Source organism: Pinus tabuliformis, chromosome 5_2, assembly GCF_031772625.1.
Source record: "Pinus tabuliformis cultivar Carrire ecotype Pingquan chromosome 5_2, CPIR1, whole genome shotgun sequence".
Classification (NCBI taxonomy): Eukaryota; Viridiplantae; Streptophyta; class Pinopsida; order Pinales; family Pinaceae; genus Pinus; species Pinus tabuliformis.
Window position 1 is genome coordinate 803328762 of NC_142306.1, and position 26921 is coordinate 803355682.

A 26921-nucleotide genomic window follows, 5' to 3' on the forward strand; every position below is an offset into this window, starting at 1 on the left:
TCACTTTCATTCCTTTTCAGACTCTCTAAAAGAAAAGGTCCATCTGAGCACTTGTCACTTTAGGCTCATTAAACACTTGAAGGCGACTAGAGTCATCTTTTTGTCCTTTTCTCGACTCTTAAAAAATGAAAAGGTCAAGTTATGTCCTTGTGTCTTAAAATTTATTTGGCTGCATTTAACATTTACCCAGTTAGATCTTGTTTGCATTAGTTTGAGTAGGGTCCTTTCTCATTAGTTTCCCTAAGATTTTTTTTGAAGTTTGTCATCCTGGTGGAATCATCAATCCCGTCTCCCATTCCAAGTGATCAAGGGTCTTCTTCTTCTGTTGCTCCTGCGGTACCGGTTGTGAGTGATACTCTCCCTGTTATCCCGAGTATCCAACCGATTAACTCTCGTGCCCCAGACGATGAGGCTTACAAATTTCATTGGAACCCCATTTGGGAGCCTTACGAAGACGATATTCCTTTTACCACTCCTGGTGTTTCGACCCCAATGTCTTCCTCTGACATGGATGACACATCTCCTAGAGTGAGTGAGACACCTGTTTTGTCAAGTATCGAAACTCCTATTCCGGCCACATCCCTGGTACCCTCACGCTATAAGTCTTTGAGGGATAATATGGGTACTAGGATCCCCTCTTCAAGTACCATGTGGGATCTCCACATCACTCCCACTACGGGATCTTTTGTTTCAAAAGTTCAAAATACACCCGTCACTTCAGTTCCAACTATTCCGACTGTTTGTGTAGCGTATTCAACACCGGTTGTTAGTGCCGTTACGGCATATTCAGCTGTGACTACTGTTGCTGGTCCATCTCACGACCTAGTAAGTAGTGGCTAGCCAGCACATACACCCAGAGTTGTTCATCCTGCACAAAGTGCCCCGCCCTCTTCTGGTCCCACTCCAGCAGGGGGGCCGTATGATCGCTATTTGAAAGTTGTCCAGGAACCGAGCTCATAGGTTTCGTTCTATTACTACGATTCCACTGGTCAGTACCTTTATCTTTCCAGGCCCTTGCCTACTCAGCCTATTGTTGAGGTCTCGGTACCATTATCCGTTGCTTGGGGCACCACCACTTATCATGGTGGCCAAGCAATGCCTGCACAGCCTCAGGGACCACCTAACCAAGGCCAGCCGTCTTACGTGCAAACCCCCCAAGGGTAGCAGTATTATGGCCAGTCTCACCTAGGGCAACTGGGGGCCCACAACGACAACCCTTTCAGGGACAACCTTCGGCCTCTGGTGGTCCGTCTTTCACTTATATTACTCAACCTTCTGGTAATTCGGGGCAACCTGGTATTCAACAAGGTTACCCGTCTGGGCAACCGGGACAACCTTACATCCAACAAGGTCAACCTGGTGTCCAGCAAGGGTATCCATCTGGACAAGCAGGACAACCTTATATGCAACAAGGACAACCTGGAATCCAGCAAGGGTACCCTTCCGGGCAGGGTGGTCAGCCTTACGTGCAGCAAGGCCAACCCACTGCTCAGCCTAGTCATCCTTTTGGACAAGTTGGTCGGCCTCAGGGTCAACCAGCCATCCAGCCTGCTCAGCCATCTGTTCCGCAAGGACAACCCTCGGTTGTACAAGGACAACCTAATACCCAGCAAGCTCATCCTTCTGGGCGAATGGGTCTGTCCCAAACTCAACCAGGACAACCTTCCGGCCAGATGGCCCAAGCTCCGCCCTTTCAAGGACATCCTTCTGGGCCCCAGATTCAAACTAGTCTTCAGATGCAAGGTGGGTTTCAAGCCCAACCTTCTTACCAAGCACAGCCTGGTCACCAGGCTCAGTATGGAGCTCAGCAACCGTATGGTTACCAGCAACCCTAGGGGCAAACTCAGTTGGCCCCGTATCAAAATTATCAACAAATCCAGGTCACTCCTTATCAGAATTATCAGCAATAGTATGTTGCTCCTACAGGTCAAGTTGGTAATCTGTGGGGTGCTGGGGGGCAGATCCAGAGTCAACCGTCCGGTTATGGACAGAACCCCTATGGACAAAATCCCTATGGGCAGAACCCTTATGGGCCAGGCCCATCCGGACAAAGTCCATGGGGGCAACCACCACCTGGTTGGAACTCTGGTATTACCTCTTATCCACGGCCACAGATGTCCTTCAATCCTCAGTTACCTTTCTTAGCAACATTGGAACTGCCAGATGTGTCCAAATTGATTAATGATCCTATTCTTCATAATCCATACTGGCCACCAGTTCCAACCAAGATACCTGGTGATTGTCCCAAATTCGATGGCAAAGCTGGAGAGGACCCTCAAGCCCACATCATGACTTATCACCTTTGGTGTTCACCAAATTCATGGCTTGACGATTCCATCTGGCTTCGCCTTTTTCAAAGGACTCTCACCGGCTCGGCTGCTAAGTGGTACATTGAGTTGAATCACGGATCCTTTCAAGATTTCAACTCGTTAGCAATGGCATTTCTAACTCACTTTCAGCTGCCCATTCAGTATGAGATAGGAACGCATCTCCTCACGTCTCTTAAACAAGACACGGCCACGCATATATCTGATCATATACATGAATAGAGATGGCATCTTCATTTGATCAAGTTCTGGATTCCTTATCAGCTCCTGACCGACTGGTTTACAACCTCCTTTGTCCCTGCAATCGCGCGAGACATTGCTATGGGAGCTTGTGTAACTGAAGAGCAAGCTATCGCGCATGCTCAGTACCTTGACTTAGTTTATTCTCAGTCAGGTACCTTATATGATTATTTGCCTGATGCCCCGAGACCCGGAACATCCAAAGCTCCGCCAAAGCCATCTGTTGACGGTGTTATTGGCTCTGTAAATTCGTCTTCGAAGAAATCATCCGTGAACCCTGGGAAGCAAAAATCGAATGCTTCAAACAAAAACGCTTCTTAGGGTCAATCTAATTCTAGAAATACTTCAGAGGTTAACGCCGTCCAGTCCACCACGGCGGATAAATCCTCGAAAGGAAAGAAGAAGGGGAAAGCTAAGAATAAATCTGAGCAGCCCAGACAGGACTCCCCTAAACCTCCACCCGAGGAAGGAGCCAAACGTAAACCCAAGTATCCTTGTCTTATCTATGAGGAGGATCACTATACTAAAGACTACCCCAGGCGGTCCGAAGTTAGTCGATTGTTGAAAGTTGCTCCCGAGACTCCTTTTGTGCTCAAAGAACCTTTCCCCTCATAGCAAACTCAAATGGTGGCTGATCCATTGCAACCCTCTTCTTCATTTGGCTCTCAAGTATTTATGGCTGGGATGATCCCCATCCACATCAGTACTCAGGCAAAAGAATATCCATCACATGCTGGGAAAGAGCCTGAGGTCCCCTCCAGCACTCCTCCATCGAGTTCTTGTCCACTCGATAATGAGAGACCTAGCACTCAGATGCCCATCTGACCCCCTCCAAAAGGTGTACTCGGAAGTCTTCTTACAACCCTAATGCTTGTGCTACCCAGGACTACAGCATCGTTGAGGATTTAGCTCAGGCTCCATCTGCTATGTCTGCCTTAGAAGTGCTCCAGAGCTGCCCCTCCCAGAGGAAGTCCTTGCTATCGGCCATCGGTGGCATAGACCCGGCTGACTCGGATCTGATTACTTTTGACCTCGAAGGCCATACGCCGAGACTACCTCACCAAATCGCCTTCCTCATACAGGTCATTATCAACACTAAAACGATTCATCGTACAGTCATTGATGAAGGTGCTTCAACTTGCATCATGTCTGTTGCCTGTTGGAAAGCTATTGGTTCTCCGATGTTGAGCCAGTCTCCTACAACCTTGGAAGCCTTTGATGGGAGGGAGTCTCGTCCTTATGGTATACTCCAACGGTTTCCCATGTCTTTGGAAGGGAAGACGGTCGAAGTGGAGGTTGAAGTTGTCGATGCTAATCTTACCTACAACCTCCTCCTCGGACGTAGTTGGACATACGCCATGCAAACCTTCGCTTCGTCTCTTTTCTGTGTCATTCGTTTCCCTCATCAGGGGAAGATTGTCACTGTGGACCAGCTCTCCTTCTCTGCCTCCTCTTCTGAAGGCAACGTGCCTTTCGTGGAGCATACCTCCAAATCATGTAAGAGTGTGGGAGCTAGACTTTTTAAAGATCCTGCCCTAATGTGTGTCTTTTCCCTCCCACCTCGTAATCTCGCTCCTATTAACATGATTTCTGTCTACTCTGATCCGTGGGTTCTTCCTCCCACCAACAGATAGAATCTTGGGGTGATATGATGTCATTGAGTCCTGCTGAGCTCAACTACGTTGAAATCGTTGCTGCATCGGCTCCCCCTCCTGAACCTGCTCCTCCGAGAAGGGCTCCCGACTCGTATGTTCATTCCCCTTGGCTTGGAGATGACGCTACTTCGGATCCGTTAAAGGAAATATTTCCTTCTGATGAATCCATTATCGAGACCATGTCTCTCGAGGAACCTCCTTGGTCTGATCATCACCATCGTTCCTCGTTTCTCCCTGCCCATCAGGAAATGATCACCTGTCTTCAGCGGTTTGCTCCTTGTTTCCCATCTCAACCCCTTCAAACACCTATCCAAGTTTATCAAGTGTCCTCTGAAGGAAATATGGGAAACATGATGCACACCCAACCCATCGACATCTCTGTGAAACCAGGGATTGTCGAGCACATTCACATTGGAGTCACTTGTACTCTGGAGGAAATTCAGCTCTATACCGATCTTTTTCGCGAATTTCGTAATGTCTTCGCTTGGTCCTATGAAGAAATGTCCGGCATTGAACCTAGCATAGTGGTGCATGAGATACCTACGTATCTAGGTGCTAAGCCTGTTCGCCAACGTCTACGCCCCGTGCACCCCCGAAAGGCTACAGCCATTAAGGCAGAAGTTGAAAAGATTCTCAAGGCTGGTTTTATTTACCCCATTCCACTTACCGATTGGGTTTCCAATATCGTCCCTATCAATAAAAAACAGGGTACCATTCGAGTCTGTGTTGATTACCATGACATCAACCGGGCCTGTCCTAAGGATAACTTCCCCACACCCTTCATCGATCAACTCATTGATGAGTGTGCGGGGAGCGAAATCTATTCATTTATGGACGGTTTTTCTGGGTATAACCAGATCAATATTACGCCTGTTGATCAGCATAAGACTACCTTTATCTGTCCTTGGGGCACTTTTTCTTACAAAAAGCTCCCTTTCAGTTTGAAGAACATCGGTGCTACCTTCCAACGTGCAATGTCCTATGTTTTTCATGATATCCGTCACATTGTACAACCGTACCTGGATGACCTACCAGCTCATTCAGTCAAACGCCAGGACCACCCTTCCCATCTTTGTGAAATCTTTCTCTGCTGTCGACACTACCGCATCAGGCTTAATCCTCATAAATGTTTCTTCTGCGTTGAATCAGGCAGACTGCTCGGGTTTATCGTCTCCGGAGAGGGCATCCGTCTGGATCCCCTTAAAGTCGAAGCTATTCTGAATCTTCCTCCCCCTGCTTCTTTGTAGCAGTTGCAGAGCTTGCAGGGCAAAGCAAATTTCTTAAGACGATTCGTTCCAAACTATGCCAAAGTGGCTAAAGGCTTTACAGGGTTATTGAAGCGAGATACCCCTTTTCATTGGAATGCTATCGCTCAAGAGTCTTTCGGGCATCTCAAGGGTCTCCTTGTTTCTGCTCCATTATTGCGTCCTCCGAATTACCATCATGATTTGGCTGTCGCCGATACCACTATCGGCATGGTTCTCGTGCAAGACGACGATGATGACACTGAGCATGTCATATATTACCTCAGCCGCAACCTTTTAGACACGGAAACTCGATATGCTTACGTCGAGAAGTTGGCATTGGCCGCTGTTTGTGCCGTCCAACATTTCTGGCATTATATCTTGTTGCGTACTACGACCGTGATTTCTGATTGCAACCCGATGACGTACATTTTGTCACGTCAGTTGCTGGGGGGCAAATACTCAAAGTGGATAGTCATCCTCCAAGAGTTTGACTTGGAATTCACTGCTGCCAAGTCTAAGAAGTCCCTGGTCTTTGCTGAGTTACTTTGCTCTTTTCCATCTCCTTCCGCACCCTCTCACTCAGAGGACCATATCCCGGACGAAAATCTATTCCTGATCAGCACCCTCGATCCCTGGTACGGGGATATCATTGTATATCTGCAGACATCCTCTTTCCGTCCCGCTGTGTCCAAGGATGCTCGGTGACGGATCCGTCATCAGTCTCAGCCCTACCGTATTATTGGGGATACCCTGTACCGTCTCGGTGCTGACTCCATCCTCCGCCGATGTCTAACTCTCGAGGAAGCTGAGCGAGTCCTGAATGACTGCCGCTCTGGCGCCTGTGGTGGTCACATGTCCGGATATGCCACGACTCAAAAAATCTTCCACACCGGCTATTTTTGGCCCCCATCTTTAAGGATTGCATTCTTGCCGTCCGTTCGTGTCACGAGTGCCAGATATACCAGTGGAAGATGCGTGCGCCACCAGCTCCGTTGCACCCTGTTGTCACCGTTGGCCCTTTTACGAAATGGGGCATTGATTATACGACATGTAACCCTTGCTCGGCTAGGGGACATGGGTATATTATCGTTGCCGTCGATTACTTTACAAAATGGGCAGAGGCGATGCCCACATTAACTGAAGACAGTCACACAGTGGCGCAATTTTTGTTCAACCATGTTATTTCATGGTTTAGAGTACCTCAGGCCATCGTCACAGATCACGGGAAGCATTTCCGTAATCACATGATGACTGAACTGACAACCCAACTAGGCTTATGACATGATAGTTCGACCCCATACTATCCTCAGTCCAATGGCCAGGTTGAAAACGTTAACAAGATTTTGGTTACGATGCTTCAACGTACCGTTTGCATGCATAAGTCTAATTGGCATTTGATGTTGTTCCTCGCCTTGTGGGCCTACCGAACCTCTGTGAAGGATGCCACCGGTTTCACTCCATTTCAATTAGTTTACGGACTAGAGGCTACCCTTCCTATCGAATGTGAAATCCCTTTGTTAAAATTGGCCGTCAAGTTGCTTCCCAACACTACTCCGGTAGAGGAACGTCTTCTTTACCTAGAATGGTTGGACGAGACCCATCGGCTAGCCTCTCTAGCTATCGAAGCATAGAAGAAGAGAGTTAAAACTCACTTCGACCATACCATCCATCCTCGTTCCTTTGTTGAGGGAGATTTAGTCCTGCTATATGATCAAGCAAATGATAAGCTGGGGGTAGGCAAACTCGAGCCCATGTGGCTAGGCCCTTATATTGTAAAGAGATTTTTACAGAAAGGGGCATATGAGCTAATTGACTACAAAGGTAATCCTCTCGATAAGCCCCGAAACGGGTTGTACTTGAAAAAGTACTATGCGTGATTCCATACACTTCGGTTTGTACATGCGTGTGTTTTAGCAGGTGTGTTGTGTGTGTGTGTGTTTTCATGTTTTTTGCTGGTGTGAAGGCGTGATTGCCGCTTATTATGTCTTTTGCTTCTTGTGCAGATGTCTGGTGCACCTTACATTGGTTTCGCTGACAGTGCCTGCCGCAGCACTCGCAATTTGTCTTCTGCGGCGTGGGCGATCTACGATCCTCACGGTGAGTTGATAGATATTCAAGGTGTGTGTTTAGGCTGTACCACAAACAATGTCGTTGAATATAGTGCTGTGATTGAATTATTGGCTGAGGCAATTTATCTCAATATTCGTGCATTGGTTGTCAACCTGGACTCTCAACTTGTCGTCCATCAGCTCAATGGGCGATATTCCGTCAGAGACCATCGCATTTTAAGGTTGTATTTACGTGTTAAATTGTTAGAGAGGAATTCTGATTTCATTACATATCAGCATATTCCACGATGATTAAACACATTGTCTGATGCATTGGCTAATCATGTATTGGACAGACATTTGCGTAACATATAATCAAAAACATCATACAAGAAAGCACATAAACGCACAATAATAGACCATAGGAATATGTATATATATATATCGTTTGGCGCACCAAGGCGCTCAAAAGTAAGTGTACATGTCTAAATAGGGCCTGTGTTCTCTATACATCTGAGAAACATGTCTCTCAAAAAATCACCAGTAGGAAATAAAGACCTAGATATCTACTGTGGCGGGTTGTGCTCCCTATACTGCACAGCCGCTCGTGCCACCTGCCTCAACAGGCGGTGCATCCTAGGTTCTACTCCCACTGTATGGATCTGGGATGCTATGGGGACCTCCTCTATCCCCATGTAATCTGGAATCCCTGTCAGCAAGCCCTCAAGGTTCCGTATCACTGTCTCCATCGTGTCATCTCTCAGAGGAGCCAGGGCTAGAGCTCCAATGCCCTGCGCATCCCTCCGCGCCTCTAGAGCCAGGCCAAGGGGTCTCGCCGGTCCTACATCTGCATACCATAGCGTTCGTCATTAGGACATGTACATAAAAAAATAAAAAACATCATAAAAATAAAAAATCAAAAAATAAGATCAAGTGTCTTACCACCGTCATCCCACTGCTCTCTAGTGGGCAGCGGCATGTCAGGGTCTCCGCAGAAGTCTAGGTCGGCATACGGCCAATCCTCCATGAAGATAGTCTGTCACTCCAACCACTCTCGGAAGTATACCCCCCATGCCACTGGTCAGTCGCCACCTCCTCGTGGCATGACACGGGCCCATCGTGTGGCCCTTGTCTCGCATGGCCTGGGTGGGTCCAAAACCATATCCTGCAGTTGCAATGCCGACACCCACTCCAGCATGAGTGGGTGTAAGATCAATCCATAGCCAAACTGTTTCGTCTCTCCGCGATGACAGTTGGTCAACTATCTCTTCATGTTTGTCGCTACTGCCTCTGCCCAGTTAAATATGGTAGGATTCAGGCATGCGAGGGCCAGTCGGAGATGGGTCTTCGAGGCCTCGTGTTGGGCCTGGGAGCCTGCTACCCGTGTCACCATGAAGAGCATAGCTCGAAGGATTATGTTCTCCATTGTAGGAATTGCCACCTTTCCACTCCCCGACTTGCATGCCCGTGGGCACACCTGATCCATCAGCATATCTAAAGTATCACCACCAGGTCGTTGCCCCTCCAGAATGGGCCTCTCACCTTGACGTGACAACCCGGTCAAAAAATAGATGTATGTGTAATCAAACTCAATGTCTCGGCCTTGGATAATGAACTTCCCATCCGTGGGATTCCAGGCCCTGATCAAGAGTTCCAGAAGGTTACGCTGTGCCCGCAAGCGTGGAGTTAAGACAAATTTAAGCAACCCACACCCCCGCAATGCATTTCAGCACCCGGCATCAGCGAAAGCCGCTATATCATCGTTATCGTGAGAGCGTTCCTGCCAAATGAACTCCATTATACCCTGCATAATCAAAAAAATTCATTAGCACCCTGCTTGGAAAGTTTCATACGTAAATTTTATTAAAAAACTTGTTGCGCGGCATCAACACGACTATTTTTAAAACAGTCGCATTGATAATGGGTGCCTTTGCTATTTTTCCTGGGTCAGCGCAGAAGTAAATCACTTTTCTGCGCTGATCCAGGCACGGCCTATGGAAGTTTTTATTGGTCATCGCGGACCCGATAGGGAAATCCGCGATGACCGAGAGCGGAATGCGTTTCAAAAAAATCCGCCCAAACAACCACTTTCTACCGTTAAAATGCAAAAAAAAGACTTCAAAACAGAGCGTAGGGCAAGATGTATCTACCTGGAATAGATTTCAGGACGGATGATGCACGTACGGGGTCAAATTTCACTCGCCAACCTCAATGCTCCAAGTCGCTCCACAAAGCCTCAATGGTAACAATGGTAAAAAAATTTGTTTACCCCCCTATTTATGGTAATTTTTTAAAATTAAATATTATTTTCCACAAATATGGGTTTTTATCATGGTTTTTACTATATGCTTGGTTCCAATATGGTTTTTTACTATGTTTTTATGCGCATTGTTTATATTATCTCGAACGGGTTTACGTGTGCAGTGTTCCTTGTGCAGGATCTCAGCTGGTGGAATTATGACAGTTTTATACACACTTGGTCCCGAAACGCCGTCTTTAAGCTCTTTTTCGACGTGAAACAAGAAAATATAGCCAAGTCTCCCTCTCAACTGGTTAAAAGAAGTGAGAGGCGGTCACCTTTAAGCTCTTTTTTCGACCGTTTAAACTTAAAAAGATCGTCGGGTTTTTGTCGTTTCAGACTCGTTATTGGCTACGAAACGACGTGCTTCTGACCGCTTTTCTACTTTTTCGGGTTGAAGTTACTACTTACGAAAAGTACTCCTCGATCATACTGGTCGGGTGATTCTTTCGGGCATTGTTTTATACCTTTTCGGGCTCGAGAGACACAACTTTACGAAAAAGGGCCCCCCTGGAGTTTCCTTTTCTGCTATCTTTTCAGACTCTCTAAACAGGAAAAGACGTCGAGTTCTTCCTTTGTCAGACTCGTTAAAACTTAATGACATCGGATTTTGTCGAAATGATGCCTTTCAAGCATATGCTATCCCCGTCAAGCTTGTCATCAAAAAGTAACCGGGGTACTCGCCTGCAATGGTGGGGAAAATGGAACCACAATCATTGTCGTGTCGGTAGTCTGTCGCTCTTGAACATGGCACTTGTCTGCATTCGTGTCTGGGTGGGGACATCTCATCTTGTTTTTATAATTGCCTCAGAGGGTTTGGGTTATCCTGTTTGACCTCTCATCTGCTCATTGCCTTGTCACCATGACCCCTGATCATTTAATGTCAAATACTACCAAGTCCACTGTCGTGCCGCCGATATGTTCAAGAGAAGTTGATCTCTTCAGAATATTCAACCTCCCTCTGATACCTCACACAAAACATTTTATCCTTCTCTGTCTCGTGTCGACGATGTGGGAAACATTATGGCCCACCTTTGATCAAGGTCACTTCCTATCGACTTCAACTCATTAACCAGGCAGTTGACCTAGAGACTCCCTTCAGGTGCCTTGGAGCCTGCATGCCTCAATGGCATGTTCTTCGTGTTTGACACGAGGTTTTCATCATTGGCCTCTGATCGAATGATTCTGTGGGTGTTCGATGCTAGCTCACTGATTTGCACACCGTAGCTTGTACCTATAGTACCTTGAGGACCATTGTCATTATTGGTGGTACCTCTCGCGTCTGTTAACAGTTTTCATCATTGACTGGTAATCAGACGATGTTCTTGCATGTTCAACTTCAACTCCTATATTCACATGCTTGAACTTGTACTTTGTTCGGGTCGAGATGGAGCACAAGGCCCTGGATTTTGTCTGTTGAGATCCAGGTTGCAATTTTGTGGATTATTATGATCATTACATGACTCGTTGATGGATGGCTGCGACCATACCTTTATTATCATCATGGTCTCATTAGCTGGGTGGCTGCGTCCATACCACAGACCCATTTCGTATGTCTTTTGGATGGATGTGCCCATGCCTAGACTACATGTAATTGATTATTAGAGATATCAGTTGTACTTGTGTGCAGGTTCTTCCCAGTGGTGTTCCAGTTCAGTCAGTTTCGTAAAGCATTTCACCCCTCCCACTCTCTCAGGCTTCATGCTTTAGGGGGCATCTGTTACACAGTAATTTGTCACTGCCTTCATACCAGTCTTCCTACTGTGTCATGAGTCCAAATCATTCATTCTCATGCTCTCTGATGTTGCCAAATGAACCACTTTGCCAAAGTTTTTCCATCGTCGCGACTGTTGTAAAAATAAACGCGCTGATGAGCTCTCCAAAACAGACCGAACGCGCTGCCATTGCGGAGGTACACGTGATTCCCGCGATGATCGAATTTCATGAGACAACGCGACTGTTGCTTATATTTGATCGCACTAACATGACTTTCTCTGTTATGCAGTAGCGATGTCAGCGCTCCAGTACAGTTATGCACCCGTGATGATCTAGTATGGGCGAGTTTGTTCTAATAGTCGGCCTTCTAGATGACTCCAGACCTGGTTGTTGGCCTTTTATATGTCGCCCTCCCTTCTCTGGCATGTCTGTTTCGTCATTTGAGCCACCTTCCTTGGAGATAAGCTCATCTTCCCACCATTCATGGAGACTCCTTCTCCTATTTAAGCCTCCGCCATTGTTATGAGCTGCTAGTTTGGAATTCATAGTGTTTGGAGTGTTGCTGATAGTGTGTGAGCTTGATAGGTAGCTGGTGTGACAAGTGTGGGATTGTTAGAGAGATTAAGGAAGGTTGTGAAGTGTTTTGATCTTGTGTAAACTTGTGAGTCAGAGAGTTTGTTTTGGGAGATCTATCTTCAAGGGTGAATGCTTGGGGAACTTGCTGGCTGGACCCTCTTGAGAAGGATTTGACGTCAGAACTATTGTTGTATTCTTCTTTGTTTATCAATAATAGACGACTATCATTATGGTTCCACTCTTATATTCTTTATAATGGTGATTGATTTATATCCTTTCTGACTGATATATAGTTGCATCCATTGGATTTTATGCTTGTGTTTGTATCATTCTTTGCATGTGCAAGTGTCTTTTCACGAGGATCGTGGGCATTGTGACCAGCCAGAGCAAAGGAATGGGAGCATCGACTCTTCTACAAGTACTAGCGTTGGAATCCAGGTAGGCCTTCATCATCGGTCTTTAATTTGAAATTAGGAACCTGTGTGTTAGCGTTGTTTGAATGTTGCTAGACCCTATTTGGACTAGTAGGGATCGCCTCTGTCCACAGAGGGGATTTACCTCCACAACACCTAGTGTTGATCCAATATCCAAGACACCCTATATGGTCACAACTCTAGAACATTTTGAGTTGCAAATGCAAGTAAAAGAGTTGTTAGATTTTGGATTTATTAGACCTATTATTTCACCTTGGGACCTACCATTGAATTTAGTCAAGAAGAAGGATGGTTCCTTGAGATTGTGCATAGATGATAGGGACTTCAATTGATCCATGGTAAATAATAGGAACTCAATACCTAGAGTATATGATCTCTTAGATCAAATGAAGGGAGCAACATTTCTCTCAAAAATCAATTTTCAATCTGAATACCACCAATTGAGGATTAATGAAGGAGACATCTCAAAAACTATCTTTCAAACTTGATTTGGACATAATCAGTTTGTAGTATTTAGATTTGGTTTTCCCAATGCACCAAAATTATTGATGATCCTCATGAATGAAATTCTCCAAAAGTATTTAGACTACTTTGTGCAACTATTCTACAAAATATTCTCGTTTACTCCAAGAATGAAGGGAACATAATGTTTCTGTTGACAGACTTAAGGGAAAAGTAATTGTATGGGAATATATAGAAATATTCTTTGTTTCAATTTAAAATTCATTAGCTGAAGCACATTATCTCAAGAGAAGGTATTTTAGTTGACCCAAAAAAAGTGAAGGCCATAATGGATTGGCTAGTGCCTAAATTGCTCATGAGATGTGTAACTTCATGGGGTTAGAAACTTATGAAGGTTCATAGAATGGTTTTTGAATATTGTGAAACCCATCACCATATTAAAATTAGATTGGGTAGGGTATGAATGGAAAGATGAATGTGACATTTCATTCATTGAACTAATGAGATAACTAACTAGTGCACTAATCCATCTAGTGCCTAACATGGAGAAGGACTTCACAATTTGCATGAATTATTCAACGCAAGTAATGGGAGTTTTGTTGATGAAATAAGGAGTAATAATTTATGCATCGATAATGTTGAATAAACATGAAGAGTGGTATGCTACACATGACTTAGAATTAGCACCAATGATGTTAGCTTTGGAACTATGGAGACACTACCTCATTAAGAGAAGTTGATGCATGAGCATCTAACCTAGGGTATCATGCTTACTAAAGGAGTTAGCTCCCTAAGTTAGGATTTAATTATTTAATGTATTTTTCCTATATAAGTCTTAATAGGAAATCAGAATTACTGTAATTAGGATAAAGTTTGAGAGTATTATGGAAGAGTTGAGATATTTCAAGGTTAGTTAGGTCTCATGTAGAGATAAGGGATTAGGTCAAAGTGTTTATGGATCATGAGAGATATTGTGGGAGATTTTTTAGGATCTAGAACCTAATTTGGGTTTAGATCCACTTGTATAAATATAGGTGAGCCCATGAGGCATGTAAGTGAAGGAGAGTGAGGAATGAGAGGCCAATTATTAGGCCAATAAGTTCTCTTGTAAATATCTTATTTATTTAATGAATTATTTCTGAGATTTTATGTGCATACATATTGTGTGGATTTCAGTTTTATGTTGTGTGTTTAATTATTAATTTGTAGGCCCTATAGTCTGCGACATCATTTTGGTATCAGAGTTGGATGAAAGTTGTTGTGTGTAGAGAATATATTTGTAAGCATGCATGACAGTAAAATATGTGAGAGGTGTGTTCAAGTATAAACATGGTTAGCAGTTTGGCAACATCATAATAGAATGTGTTTTTATGTTAAAGGCTCAGCAGAGTATGTACACAAATCTTGTTAAGACATCTTGAAGCACCTTGATGTGGATTATATTGATTTTTACTACCGGCACCGTGTGGAAACTACAGTTCCAATAGAAGAAAATCTAGGAGAACTTAAGAAGCTTATGCAATAAGGAAAAGTCAAATATATTGGCCTCTTTGAAGCTATCCTGGAAATCATTAGATGAGCTAATGTTGTACATCCCATTAAAATTGTTCAATTAGAATGGTATTTGTGGACCCGTGATGTGGAGGATGATATCATTTCTACTTGCAGGGATTTGGGAATAGGCATTGTACCTTATAGTCCTCTTGGACATGGATTTTTTTGCTAGAAAAGAAATTGTTGAAAACTTACATGAGGGAGATAGCTATCAGATCATTGCAAATTTATGGAGAGCCTTGATATGAATTTTGCAAGGATTGGATTTCATCATGGATAATGAAGGGTTGGTTATGATGGTAATGAAACACATCTGTAATGATGAAAAAAATACGATGACTGAAAATTAAGGACTCTCATGATAAATGTCTGAGAAGGAATTGATGACTGTCATAAGTTATAAGTTGATCTATCCACTGAGCTCAAATCTAGGTGCACAGTAGTCAACTGGCATTAAAGGACATGTAGAAGGAGACTCTGTAGGGACAAAGTGAAAATCAAATTCAAGTTGGAATTTGTGAAGGAGTCGCCTGAGTTCATTAAATGAGCTATGTAGGGTTTGAAATCACCTTTGAGAATGCGTGGAGAAACAGAGTATGGCTTGCGTGGATGGAATGTGCCATGGTCAGATTGTGGAAATCATTGAAGGGAATCAATTGAGAAAGAGAATCACTCCAGTGTGAAAAAATTACTGGATTGAATTGAATTTCAGAGTTGAGTATTGGTAACAAACACAACAACAAAGGCTTGGATGCCAAATTGAACTTGTATCTGAACATAGTTCGTGCATGTGTTTGAAAACTAGTGTGCAATAGTAGAATTGGTGGTGATTGTGAAATCATTGTGAAGATTCTCTATTGTAGAGATCGTGGAATTGGTGAATTTGAGTGCTGTTAGAATAATTAACAAGTGCCTAGCTGAGAACAAAGGAAGGATTTGATTTGTTAAAGTCTGCTACAAACCTGCGTGGGAGGAATTGGACCAGTATTATGGATATAGAAATAGTTATAGGTATCGAAGTTCATATTAGACACTGCACATATCATCTTAAATTTTTGAATGTAGAGAAGAAAGATTGGTTGTTCATGTGAAGACTTGTGGAAACTTACAGCTGTAGCAACGAGTTGTAAAGCTAGTAGAGTTGTGAAGTTCGTCAAATGTAGAAAATTGTGGAGCTGTGTATACTGATGTATGATACATGTAGTAGATGTTGTGGATTGGCACATGGAATCATAGAAATGGGATCGAGATCAAATTGCATAAAAGTCATGGATAGAGGGTTTCTAGGGATCCTGAATCTGCATTAACTTATACTGGAACTTGTGCACCAGAATTTGGGAATTGTGTTGTCTGAGATTGAAGCTCTAAGAGTAAGATTTTGAAATTGGTAGTTGTGTAAAGATATCTATGGTTAGGTGTGCCTACTATGAGTGATAACATCTGCGTTGGAGGAGATATACGGATGGTCGAACAAGCAGGTGTGTGGGAAACCATCCATCTTGTTCAACATCGAATATTGATTTTGAAATAACGTTTTTAGCTTTATGAATAAATGATCCAGTATGTAGGCTTTGGCACATTGAAAGCATCTAGAAATCCATTCCAGGTATGTTAAAGTATGTGTATAACAAAACCTATGTTGAACAATGACCAAGTCGGTGTCATTTATTTCAGCATGTGCATCGAAGCATGTGCTCGAGTGTAGAGTGTTGGAAATAATACTCGGGGGGGGGGGGGGGGGTGAATCAGTATTAGTCAATTCAATAACTTTTTCATTTCCATAATTATGATTCCTATACGCTACTTCATTGAAGGCAACTTGCGCGTATACGCAACTGTATTTAAAACAACCAACGTATCTCTAGTAAAATTATGATTCAGTTAATTCATTATATGATGATCTTTAGTCAGTGCATGAGTGATTAATTAACCATATAAACAGTAACCATGTGCAGTAATAATAGAAAAAATCATTACACATAAGAAACACACATGAACACCAAGGTTTAAGGTGGAAACCCAATGTGAGACAAAAACCACCTGCTGCTGTCTTCTTTTAATATAAGAAAAACCTATTTACAATCTTGTACTGGCTCAAACTCCTACCAGTATGCAGGCTTCTACCTGCAGAAGGCTACAACCTTCTCCCATTCTCCAACTTCTACTGGAAGGGAGCTACAACCCCCTAGCTCTTGTACTAGCCAATATGTTTACTAGTACGTAGGCACTGGCCTACAGAAGGCTACAACCTTCTCTCTTCTTCTAGGGACCTTGTTTCATAAATTTTCATACTAGATACTCCTGGAACACAACATCATACTTTGCAGACCATGTTTCATCCAATTTTCATACTGGACCCATCAAGAAAATTGAAGATCAAAATAAATCTCAATTGCACTGCACTTATCAAATACATCTGCATCAACCAATCACTTTCTGAATCAATCAAACTTAATCAATCACTGACCCAACTAAATCATCCATTCTTTTAATCAACTTCAACCAATCAACTACAACAAATATATCACTGTAACCAGTACACATATATGAGTTCAGATCATTACGCTATGATTCAGAATCAGTTGTAATCTTAAAACCATGCTTTAGAGTGTATACGTTATTTGGGAGAATCCAACCTACATGTATATGCAGCTTCCCTGAAGTAAACCAGCGTATAGATCTGCAAATACTTTGTTGCACTTCCAGCCTTTAGACATAATCACACATAGAGGATAAAACATGTGTTAGTGATCAGATCCAGCCCATCCATTATCATATCACATAATGATAATTCATTATGATCCTGATCCATCGTTAGATTTCATCAATCAAAACTGAAGCTAATCACAATCAACCAATCTGAATATGGAAAATACTGTCACTAGAAAACAGTCACCAAAACACAATGCAAACCATGAACACAACAACAACAAACAAAACCCTTATAGATCATACTTTAGAAGATATACGCTACATCCATAAGCCAAACCAACGTGTATACGCCCTTTTACTAAGGGCAACCAGCATACAGATCTGCAAATTCCATTATGTAATGTATACGCTACTTCTGTATGTTGAACCAGCGTGTATACACTGTTTTACCAAAGCCAACCTGCATACAGATCTGGAAATGCTAACTTAGATCATCACAACTATTTCAGACTTCATTCATACCCAGATCATCACATTTACATAATAAAAACATGCGTCAGTATTCAGATCTAGAATGTTCAAGATCAAACCACATAATGCTAATACATCTAAGCCTTCATGATCCCGGTCCATCAACCTTCATCAGCCATATAGGTGCATCCTTAGTTCAGATCAGAAACCCATAACCTGCATACTTGATCTCACACTTCATCAGATATTCAATACTTGCTTGACTTGGCCTAATGATCTTCTCCTCCTTATATAGTTTTAGGCCTTTCTCAATACCATGGACCAAAACCACTTAGGACCAATACCTTGGACCAAATACCTCGGACCAATACCACAGACCAAATACCTTGGGTCAGATACCTTGGACCAAAAAAATACCTTGGACCCAAAAACTTGTTTTCCCAAGATATACACGCTTTTCCTTCTGTGAAAGTGTGTGTGTACGTATACGCTCCTTTTGTTCAATGAACCTGCGTGTATACGTGGCTTGGTCAAGGTGAACCTATGTAGCCTAAACTGTAATTCTTTGTTGTTAACCTGCAGTACTTTGATCTTTCATCTGAGTGAGTTTCCATCAAGGACAACACCTATATCATAATGCCAACAATCTCCCCCTTTGGATTTGATGGCAACAATTCTTTGTTGTTTACTTGTTGCACTATGAACTGTCATCTTAGTGAGTTGCCATTGTACATTACTTCTGAATTGATTCCTTTGAACTACCCTGTATCACATCTGTTAACACAACTACCATGTATTCTATCATAACTGATATCTCTTTTGTAGATTCATCTAGTTACCATATACAAGTGAGTTGTTCTGCTACAAGTGGGTTGCCATCAAGTACAACACATGCATCATAATTCCAACATAGAGAAACTCCTGAATTGAGGAGGGAGTGTTGAGTAATTTCCAGTGAAAATTAACCTGTAGCGGGAATGAAACATATATTAATGCATAGACATGTAACGTGAAGAGACTGTTAGAGTATTGCATAAGCTTGGAGGATTCCTATGGCATGTTGTAGCATACAAAGCTAGTCAAAGAATACAACCCTGAAGAATTTTGATTCATATCTATGACACGTTACTAATTTTCACTTCAAAAGTTTAATTTGGCATCTAGACAGAGAAGTATGGTAATATCAATGAGATTTGTGACATTCTGCAATTTCATATTCATGATTTTGTATGCAATCCAATAACTGTAGAAGAATATGGTGAAATGCCACTCTTGAAAGGTTTCTTATGAGTTGTTTGGGCCTAGGTTTCCAATATTTATTCCATACTTCCTGAGCTTCCTTTGCTAGTGACATTTTTATCATCGGCTTGAATAGAACTCATAGTGATTGTAATTACTAGGAGAAATATTAAGGAGGAGCGGCTTAAAACAAAAAAATAAATTAAAAAACAAAACCATGAGGAGAATGATAGAGTTATGGAGAGACTTAGTGGAAGCGAGAATTTTAAAGTTAAGTTGATGGTTTGAGAAGTTTGTTTCAGTCAAATTAAAGTCATGTTCAAAAGTGCCTACATTTATGTCAATAAGGAACAAAGAAGTGACTTAAAATATTTAAAGAAAAATTGTGAAAGTAAATATGGAATCCTAGCTTGCAGATGGAAGAAAGAATGTACATAGTTTCACATGTAGAAATTGTGTAATGATGGAGTAATGAAGTCCAAATGCCATTCAAACCAAAGGAGGAAGTAGTGTGGTGTTTCTTGTCAAAGGTAATGTTGACCATGCATGGCATAATATGCATTGATTAGAAATTAAAGAATTAATTTCTAAATGTAACAAGGAAGAACATGTATGAATACTTGAGAGTCATGTATAGTTGAGTCATGAAGAAGATATTTATATATTGTATAAAAGGGTGCATTTTCAGTTGTATCGACACCCAAGGTCCATTAATGTAAAGAGTTGATGCCAAATTAGAAGTCTAGAGTTAAAGAGTCATAAGTCAAGTCAAAAGTGCATTTAAGTTTGAGTCATTGAATGTAATGGGTGCATGATCAGTAGAGCCCGACACCCAAAGTCTGGTCAATGTATTGTAAGGACAAGGGATATTGCAGTTGTTTGCAGCAAAGGAAGCAAAGTACAAAGGAGCTTATACAAGGGAAGAAGGAGATGAAGATGACTATGGACAGTCATTTACAAAATCCAGGAAAAATCCACAACGATGCCATAACAATTAGTGTACATGATGAAGAGTTCGAGAAATAAATCGTTGAGTTGAAGGTGTGACTTGACATGTTGATGGAGTTGTTACAAACTCAAAAACATGTATGGATAATGAATAAGACAGTTAGATGGCCTAATAAGCAATTTATTGCACGGAGACAGAAACACAAGTTAAAAATTTTGTTAAGGGAAGCGAAAAGCTCTAGATAACTAAGATGAATGTATGCATTTGTGAACTAGAACAAGGACCAATGCTTAGTGAGGATGATGATGATGCTAAAATGAAGTTTGTTGATGTGAACTTGGGTTCGATTCCCACTGATGATGCCACAAACGGTCTAGAATATCTTCATAGAATGACTGAATCATCGATGGAAGATAACAATTATCTTAGTTTTAAATTTGACAATTGGTGTGTGGAGGCATAATGTATTATAGATGATGGTTTTGTTTCATGCAAGGATGAATACCAATCTTTTGAAATGATTTTTGAAGGTGCCCATAAAATTCTTATGAAAAGTGAAAAAGAACTACAATTGCTAGAAAAGAAGCTAATGGAACCTGAATCCAATCAAGTTATAGATAAAGAAGAGAAATGTTCAAGTAGCAAAAATGTGGAACCTAAGATAAAATATAATTCGTAATTTAATGTTAGAGATGGTGAATTGATGTTCCAAAAGAATAACACTAAAATTCAATAAAAAACTAAAATGGATGATGAGATTGAAGAATTAAGGAAACTAATGGAAAAAGTACACAAACCAAGATATTGTGAGTTGAAGTAGAAATAAAACAACATGATACATATAACTACTCAAGTATACAACAACAAAGAAGGAGGAGAATTGCAACATAAATTTTGGAAGCTTGCAAGATAGGAAAAGACAATGACAAAACATCAACAACAAGATAGAGCAACCAATTTATTGCAAATGGAAGTTTGGGATCTGTTGCACTAAAAATTGTCACCTTGGCATTCTATAATCTGTGTGAGTCCATTATCACTCATACTTTCCTCCTTTGCAAGTCTTAAGCCTTAGTTATTCATATCAAGCCTTGAAAGTAAGAGAAAAGACCTAAAAGTCTCTAAAACTCTGGTTTCGCACTTTCTCTTAGTCTTACCTGTGGTCCCACACCTAATGGTCATGTCTTGTGCACACCTGACCGCTATGTCTCTGTGTTATTAGTGCGGGCCCCTGTAAAAGTTAAAAGGCACGAGTATATTCTAAAAAACTCACTTTCAGTCATTTCTAGAAGCTTCTGGAAGGAATCTTGAGGTGGCAAGTTCGCTCTCTTGAGTTTCATGCATCCCATACCTTAAGGAGCTAACCCCTTGATCTGAGGATCTTATCCCTTTGAAGAAGGACTCTATCCCTTCATAGGTGGACCTATAACCTTCTCCCTCTTCACTATAAAATGAAGCATTGGATTGGTCACTGAGGAGGTTGAAAGCTAAATATTTTTGAGGTGAAATGCTGTTGGAACTTAGTCTTCTTAGTTGAGCTTTTATGAGGAGAGATTACATACCTCTAAGATCTCATTCTCAAGAGTGCAAGGCTTGTCAAAGTAAAGGAAATTCCTGTTTTGGACCCTAGGAAGAGTTTGTTCAACATCAAGGCTAAAAAGGTTGTAAGGTTCTTCTACTTAAAAGTTAATACAAATAAGTTTCTTTTTCTCAATAAGTTGTTCATTAATGGTTTGTTTTATGGATTCCTTGATCACCATAATAGACATGATTTACTATATTTGCTATGCAGGTGTTATTTGATGTTTGCTTGTTTGTGATTGCAGGTCTTTGAAGATAAATCTTTCAGACGATCGAGGGATGACTACAATGAACAAGTGTTGGATCTAAGGTAGGATCGTAACACCTCTATAGTCTATATTTGTAAATTGTATATGTCTAGAGAAAGATAGATTTCTTTATCTATTTGTTGCTAGATTATCTTGTGATACTAGAGAGATCGGTCTTGTCTGCAAGAACGATTTATCCGGCCAACAGGATCCAAGAGGATTTTTATCAACTTATAAAGACATATGGTCGGGAGACCATGATTTAGTTTTACATGGGAAGTTTGATGCAGGAGAATCTAACCTAGGGTATCATGTTTACTAAAGTAGTTAGTTCCCTAAGTTAGAACATATTTAATGTATTTTTCCTATTGTTTTAAGAGAAAATGAGAATTATTGTAATTAGGAGAAAGTTTGAGAGTATTCTGGAAGAGTTGAGAGATTTGAGGGTTAGTTAGATCTCATCTGGAGATAAGGGATTAGGTGAGAGTTTTTATGGATCGTGAGAGATATTGTGTGAGTTTGTTTAGGATCTAGAACCTACTTTGGGTTTATATCCACTTGTATAAATCTAGGTGAACCCATGAGGCATATAAGTGAAGGAGAGTGAGGAATGAGAGGCCAATTATTATGCCAATAAGTTCTCTTGTAAATATATTATTTCTTTAATGAATTATTTATGAGATTTTATGTGAATACGTATTGTGTGGATTTCATCTTTATGCTTTGTGTTAATTATTAATTTGTAGGCCTTATGGCCTGTGACATCAGAAGCTTTGAGTTAAAACCTAACCATGATAGCCTAAAGCATCTTTCCACTTAAAGGGCTTTCAATATTAGGAAGAGGTGGTGTAGTGAATTCATGAGTGAGTATGACTTTGGGGTTTCATACATGAAGGAAAATGATAATTTGGTAAACAATGCGCTAAGGAGGAGGCCACAAACCTTCACCCTGGTACCCTTGTGGGTGAATTTGAGGGACCATGTGTTTGAAAAACGCTTTGAAGATAGTTAGGATCTGAAGGATACATGAGTGCTCTAAAGTGGGAACCAGATAGAACCAAAATTTGAGGTCTATTTCCTTGAACTAGATGGACTATGGAGCTTTTAAGGGAGAATGTACATCCTTGAGTAAGGGAGTATACAAAGATCAATCCTCGAGGAGTTACATAGATCTCTCTACTGTGCACATCCTAGTGTGAAGAAGATGTATGTAGAGATGAAGAAACGTTTCTTTTAGGTAGGCATGAAGCGTGATGTAGTCCAATTTGTCACCAAGTGTCTTGAATGTCAATGAGTAAAGGTTGATCATTGCAACCCATTAGGACTCCTAAACTAAATGACATCCATGTGTCTAAATGGGAGGTTGTTTCTCTGGATTTAATTGTGGTTTTTCCACTCACTTCACAAAGGCACAATCCTATATTGGTTTAGTATATAAATTCATCAAAATTTCCCATTTCATCCTAGTGAGAGACACTTACGATGCTTTCGATGTGGCACAAGTGTTTATAACTGAATTTATTTGGCTACATGGGTTACCCACAAATATCATTTCTAATAGAGACTTTGGTTTACATATATATTTTGGACAAGTTTGGAGTTAGCATTGGGAACACAGTTGAACCTAAGAAAGGCTTATCATCAAGAGATAGATGGGTAGACTAAAATAGTAAATTAGATTATTGAAGAGATTCTTAGAATGTATGTTATGCATAAACATACTTAATGGGAATGGTACCTACCATTGGTAGAGTTTACTATAATAAAAATTACCATATTTCAATTGAGATGCCTCCTTATCAAGCTCTACATGTAAGGCCATGTAGGACACCATTGATTTGGGAAAGGTTGGAGGACAGAATAATAGTTAGGTAGGAAATGGAGGAATAGGTAACTATTGTGGCCAGCAACAACCCCCCTTCTTATTTAGTTTTATCACTAATACTAAATAAGTGGGGACCTTATTCAAAAATTTAAAAAATCGATTAATGCTTGTATTTCCTTTTTCAATAAAACTTACTATCATAAACTTAGGATAATACCTTCAAAAAATTTAAAAAAGACTTAAGTTTTATGACAAGTTAGAATAAAATCACTCCTTAAAACACGTCACATCGTAAAAAGGGTAATGGATGACTTCCTACAAGCGGAATTCTAAAAATGCGAAATTGCAATGCGAAATCACGCATCAGAAGACCTTCATCGCATCGCATGCCTCAAACACCAGTTACACTGAAATGCCTTAAACCTCTGATATGTGATGGTGCATCTCGTGAATCGCATTTCATAGAAAACACATTGAAAGATGATTACCACATGCAACGGAATTGCAATATTGCAATCTACGATACTGTGATCTGCGATATTGCAAAGCAAATCACAAAATCGCCTTATCGTAGATCTATAGGGCCCGTTGTTCGAGAAAGTTTTTTCATAAAACCGAGGCCCAGTTATGCGCATTTATGTTAATTAATGAGTTAGTTGGCAATCATTAATAAAATATGGTTTTGATCTTATCAAGGAGCCAGTTCATGTAAGGTGGTATATTTTATATGTTTTCCACATTTAAAGCTTTCTCGTCACCTTTTTCTTATCATCATTTGTAAACTGCAGGAGTGAAGAGAAAAGAAGTATACAGAGCAGACTTCAAGATATTATGGGAAAGAAGGGTAAATCTCCCAGTTCTAAAGATAAAGAGATGACTCCCTTGTACACAAACACCACCTATAACAAAGATGTCGGTATTACTACTTGGGAAGGCATGTATAGTTTACTTGAGGAAGAAGATCCCAAGGTAATGGAGGTTACGGCTACAGCAGGCTCACACGGGTCTTCTGAGGCATCTATTACAAATCTAGCATGTTCGTTCTTGCACAGGATAGTGGCGAGGCCCAAAATTCTTCCATACACGGACATGGTTAAATAGGTACTAGATAATGCTGATATCACGTATAGAGAATTCAAGGCTCAGAACCAAGAATGTATAAGTCATTCTTTCCAAAAAATTTAAGCTTTATATCCTCTAAGAAAAAGCATGCAAGAGGCAAAAATTGCACCAGGGAAGTCCGGATCATGAAACGGAGGCAAAACCCCTCGAGATGGAAAGCCTCAAATTGCTTAGTAGCCTGTAAGCTCGGAAATTTGTAGGAAAAAAGTGCTAAAGACGGAAGGTAAAACTGGAACTCAAAACCAGTGGTATTTATCTTCAAATAGTATCTAAATATCTACCAAATGTACAACATCTACAAACAAGCTGGATGTTGGCATTATGATTCTGGTATGGCTTTATGATACATATGTTGTACTTGATGGCAACCCACTCATCTCAGATAATAAATTATAGTGTAGAGAAAAGTTCACGCACTTATATGCAGAGAAAAGTTTATTTCATGTAGAGAAAAGTTCACGCACTTATATGCAGAGAAAAGTTTATTTCATGTAGAGAAAAGTTCACGCACTTTTATGCAGAGAAAAGTTTATTTCATGAAGAGAAAAAGTTCACGCACTTTCATGCAAGGAAAAGCGCGTATATGTTGGAGAACTTACCTTTGGTCCATGGTAGTTAGTCCTTGGTATTTGAACCTATGAGGAAAAGCGCGTATATGTTGGAGAACTTACCTTTGGTCCATGGTAGTTAGTCCTTGGTATTTGAACCTATGGTTTTGGACCATGGTACGCACTTTCATGCAAGGAAAAGCACGTATATGTTGGAGAACTTACCTTTGGTCCATGGTGGTTAGTCCTTGGTATTATTGAGCCCCAAGTTTTTGGGCCCCTTGTATTGGTTATCTATGGTATTGATCCATGATTTTAGGAAGAAGCTTGCCTATATAAAGCAAATGAGATCACTTGGCTAATTCATCCTTGCAATTGAATATCTTAAGATCTGAAATATTGGGTTATTGTTTTGAAAGTTTGATCTATGAAAGTGAAGTTGAAAGCGAATCTGTGAAGGGTGATCTCTCGAGCGCTGCAGCTGCGGAAGTGCGGAGGTGCCACAGAAGGTGCAGTGCGGAGGCGCCACAGAAGGCGCAGTGTGGAGACGCCACAGAGGCACCACAGAAGGCGCAGTGCGGAGACACCACAGAGGCGCCACAGAAGGCGCAGTGCGGAGGTGCCACAGAAGGCACAGTGCAGAGACGCCACAGAGGCACCACAGAAGGCGCAGTGCAGAGGTGCCACAGAAGGCACAGTGCGGAGGCGCCACAGAAGGCACAGTGCGGAGGCGCCACAGAAGGCGCAGTGCAGAGGCGCCACAGAACGCGCAGTACGGAGACGTCACAGAGGCGCCACAGAAGGCGCAGTGCGGAGGTGCCACAGAAGGCGCAGTGCGGAGACGCCACAGAGGCGCCACAGAAGGCGCAGTGCGGAGGCGCCACAGAAGGCGCAGGTGCGGTGGTCACGGTGCCACAGAAGGCGTAGGTGTGGAGGGTTTTGGGTGCATAACTGATGTTTGGTTACTGGTATTGAGTTCAGATAACACCATGATTAATGACCTATATTTATGTACAAGATCTGGTTGATAACTCTCATAATATCATTTTATATGTATGGATCTGGTGATTGGGTGATTCAGAAGGTTGTTTGATTATGAGCTTCAATGTTGTTGTTGGGTCTAGTATGAAAATTGGATGAAAAGTGGCCTTTTAGATTATGTGTTGTGCTTCAGTGTATCCAGTCTGAAAATTGATGAAACGTGGTACCTAGAGGAGAGAAGATTGTAGGCCAGCGCCTATGTACTAGTATCTAAGCTAGTACAAAAGCTAAGGGAGATCTTTGGAGCATTGTAGCAGGTAGCAGCCTACGTACTAGTAAATGGATTGGCTAGTACAAGAGCAAAGGGGGTTGTAGCTCCCGTACTGGTATAAGACTACACCAGTACAAATATTGTAAAAGGATTTTCTTATTAAGAAGAAGATTGAGATGACTTGCAGCAGGTGGTTTTTCTCCCGCATTGGGTTTCCACCTTATATCATGGTGTTCATGTGTGTGCCTTATGTGTGATAATCTATTCTCTATTACGGCATCTGTTATCTGATAATATGGTTGATAATGTTCTAATGCACTCATTGAAGATAAATTAACTTAATCATAAGAAGTTGTGGAAGTAGCATATATGAATCTGATTATGGAAATGAAAAAGTTTTATTAATGTGATAATATTAATTCACCCCCCCCTCTCAGTATTATTTCCAACAATATTACTACTTGGGAAGGCATGTA